Consider the following 4,291-nt stretch of genomic DNA (forward strand, 5'->3'; position numbering starts at 1 on the left):
GAGCACCTGTTAAGAGTTTAGCAGGCTTATAAATTTCATTCCGAGGCATGAATGATTTAATGTCTCTCATTTTGGTCATGGTTATAATTTGCAACCAGATGCAAATGCTGAACACGGCTAATTTCAAGGCCTATAATAAAATTTCCAATGCCCTGGTGCTTAAGCATTAGATAAAAAATTGAATTAGATCAGGAAGTTTTAGAACTTAGTCAAATTCCCCATCTATCTGATTGGAATGACAATACACATTGAAAATCCCAAAGCCAAAAGAGGAAAGTGAAGAACAAACAAAGGGGTGGAATGAGGGAGTGAGGAAGAGAGGCACAGAGCAAGAACAGAGGGATGGAGGGCTCTGGACGCTGTGTTGCTCGGTCGCATGGGGTTCACTAGCCCACCAAGCTCTTGATGCACATCCACAGTAAGCTGGGTGCTGAGGGGACGCAGCCATGCAGAGCTGTGGGCATCTGCAACGTGTGCTGTGGTGTAGGACCCTGCTCTCGGAAGGTCCTGTGCTTGGTTTAATGTTCTGCTGCTGCCGTCTTGAAATTCATAGTCATTTTATCTTTGAATGGGGTTTTTTAAGTGTAGTTTGATGGGACACTGGGGCCTGCACCTGAGCTGAGGAGATAAGCATACAAGATGTATGTCCCCAACTGCCTTTAGAGTTTGCAAGGCCCCTATACACAGAATCCTGGTGCACCTGCATGAGTGGGAGTTCAGCAAGACCCCGGCATTGAGGAAGTAGGGGTGCTGACAGCTCCAGGAGGCCTGTTCACCATTCAAACTAGAACTTAGAACGCTCAAAGAAGGCAATGAAACCTAAAAAATGCATGTGGCCAAGGAGCCATGTCATAGCCTTTCTGAACGACCATGTCTTTTCCCTGTTTTCGCCAACCATGTCCTTGGACAATGACAGCATGGAAAGAAAGAGAAAGTGGCAACCTACTGCCCCCCACCTGTCTGTCCTTCCTTCTGTGGCAGTCAGTGGAACACAGAGAGTGCTGGTAGACTGTGTGCATGTCACGAATGGAAATGAAGGTGCTGAGTTTGCTTTCTGTGGTGCTGACACTCTTCTGGTAAGAGAAAATACATACATGTGCCTGAACTACGAATTGTACAATTGCCATGATTCCAAAGACACAGTTAAAGAGCCTACAAGTTAAATGTCTTACATTTGTATCTAAAATTGGCATTGCACAAAAGATGAATGGTAAATTCCATGTTAACAATTTAAGTTCGTGTATTTTATTTCTTAGAATCACATTAAATAACACATGAAAGACACCATGACAAATGAGTGACCACGTAAGAAAAGAACAGCCTATATTGGAACCTCTTTAATGGAACATATTTCCTGCATTTTGAACAATGAGTTCTGAATTTTCCTTTTGTGCAGGGCTATGCAGATTATGGAGCTGGCCCTGGTCCCAGCTCTACATGGACCGGGAATCTAATGAAGGAACATCATCTAGCTCAGTCATTGGCCAAAGTTGTCAAATGTTCTGAAGGACTTTGCAGCAAAGACTGTGATCTTCTCACCTTAATCATTGTGCTTCTTTAACCAACAGATCAAGGAAGTAAGAATCATTTTGTATTTAATAATGGATGAGGACTAGGGTTGTTTAGAGCAATGACTGTCTTTCTCTCTCTCTCTTTTTTTTTTTACCTTTGTTACTGGATGGAAGTCACCTGTATACTCCAGCTATATGGTTTCCACAAGAAGCTATTTAAAGATGAATCCATTTACACGGAAGCGCTCATATTTTTAACTAAGGGGCTGCAATCTGGGAGATAGTGAACTAGTGAAAAAAAGGTAGGGTCGGTATCCTCCAATGTCTCTTATTTGGTAAAAATCCCCAGGTGGGGGAGCAAGAAAGGGCCAAACAAATCTGTCTGCCTTGTGATGGTTGTTCTCTGCATCAATCTGACCGGGCTAAGGGATGCACAGATCACTGGTAGGACATTACTTCTGGGTGTCTGTGAGAACGTTTCTGGAAGAGATTAGCAATAGAGTTGGTGGATTTATAGAAAAGGTCTTCTCCAATGTGGTTAGGCATCATCCAACCCTTTGAGGACCCAAGTACAACAAAAAGGCAGAGAAATGTGAACTTTGCTCTCTTTGCTTGACTGAGATGTCCATTTTCTCCTGCCCTAGGACATCAGTGCTCCCTGTTCTTGGGCCTTTGGGTTTGGGCCAAACAACACCACCAGCTTTCCTAGACAAATCAAACAGGACTGAAGGTAGGGTGACACGAAGCAGCTGTAACTATTTCAAAGCACGGCTATTAAAATGCTTCCAGTCCTTCCATTCCAGAGGAACTTATCATGCTTTATTGATGTGGCAGCATTCACTAGTGGTCTGTTAAAGGTACATCTACGGTGTTCTTGGAATTCACAAAATAATCATCATTTCTTCATGCCAATGAATCTAAGTTCCTCCAATCTTCTTGTCAACTTCCCACTGAAAGAGAACTTATTCATTTTTTTTCCCAAAACATAACCTATTAAGGACAGTAGATAAATTGATTAAATTATAACACATTTAAATTTGTGTCTCATGATAGCATTTTTCCCCACAGCCTCCACAACCAGATTTCATTTGTGATCAATGGGCATGCTATACTGTCTGCTCCTGCCTTGTTTACATTATGCTATAAAAGTTGTCAGTTATTATCATGATCACGTCATTGTTTTGGATGTTCAATTTCTCCACCAGTGCTGTTTTGGGATATACACTTAAATTTCTACACTCAGGTGAATATCCCTAGACTCCAGGAAGAATCTTTCATCAAATGAACATGTGTTCCATCCAGGCTTCCAAGCGAATTAAAAATTCCAATATTACTTCTAATTTATCTTGAATCATATCATTGATTTTATAATAATATTTTAGAATGATATTTCATATCTTTTTTTGCAACTACCCAAACTCTGCAACCACTTGCTGCCACCAAAGCTGCTAAAAGAAGGAAATTAAAGTAATTTTCATTTGTTTTTATCCAAACAACAGGGGTCAAGGCTAACACCAGCTGAGAATGAAGGCAGACCCTTCATTCTTCGTGTCTCCTTTCCCCAGGGACCCGTCACTGCAAGAAGAAAATACTTCCATATTTTTTGCTAAGATTTTGCTCCAGAACAAAATTTTTCACTGGTGCTCTGCTTGCCACAAGGATAAATTCAGATTTCTTACTCGACATTCAGGAGCCCAGCAAGCCCTCATAACGCACATCCTCACTGTGCCCCATGTACGTGTTCTGTTCCAACAGAAGTGATCTAGTCACTGTCCCTCAGCCAATCCTCACAACTTGCCTTACACTGATCCCCTGCCTGATAATCTTTCCCTCTAAATATGTCACTCCTGCCCACCTGTCTTAGTCTGACCAAGCTGTTGTAACAGAACACCACAGAATGGGCAGCTTATAGACAACAGACATTAATTTCTCTTAGCTCTGGAGGCTGGAAGTACAAGATCAAGTTGCCAGCTCACATGGCATCTGCTGAGGGCCATTTCCTCCCAAATGGAGTCTTCTCTCTGTGTCCTCACATGACGGACGCAGTGAGGCGGCTCTCTGGGGTCTAGTATAAGGACGCTAATCCCATCATGGGGGCTCTACCCTCATGACCTAATTGTATCCCAAAGGTCCCACCTCGTAACCATCACCTTGGGGGCTAAGGTTTGAATATGAATTGAAGGGGACACAAACATTCAGTCCGTGGCAGCACCCCTTCTGAGTCTTCTCTGTGGGATGCTGAGCACACTTTTCACAGTGGAAGGGGTTGCTCTGAGACAACAGGTAGACATCTGAACCCCCTGGACTTTATCAGAGTTTGGGTTTTCAGATTATTAGATTACATTATCTGTTTAAGAAAACATTTCAGTTTGCAGCAATTTTGTAGCTACCCAGCCCCAGCTCCTTGCAGCCCGCCTTCAGTAGTTTCTGTGGGAGGTGCTCCCGGTGCCGAGCCCTGCTCATGTCTTGGGCTCTTTGCTGCCGTGTCCTCTCAACTCAGCTGCCCCTGCAGGCTTCCCTCAGCCCTGGGATGGCCCTGATGATGGGGCTGGGAGCATAAATACCCCAGTGTCCATGCCCAAGGGGGGATAGTTCGGGGGTGTGTTCCACAGCATTTCCCAGAGACACCCTGGGAAGTGAGCGCAGTTGCCCATAGAAGTGGGTCCACTCACTGAGGACCTTTGCCTGTTCCTTCCCTTCCTTGTCCCCATTCCCTGCTCCCCAGGTAGCAGTCACTATGATTTCCTCCCACACAAACTACTGGCACTCAAGTCCTCGTA

This window comes from Mirounga leonina, unplaced genomic scaffold (genome assembly GCF_011800145.1).
Source record: "Mirounga leonina isolate KUSES-001 unplaced genomic scaffold, KU_Mleo_1.0 Mir_175, whole genome shotgun sequence".
Lineage (NCBI taxonomy): Eukaryota > Metazoa > Chordata > Mammalia > Carnivora > Phocidae > Mirounga > Mirounga leonina.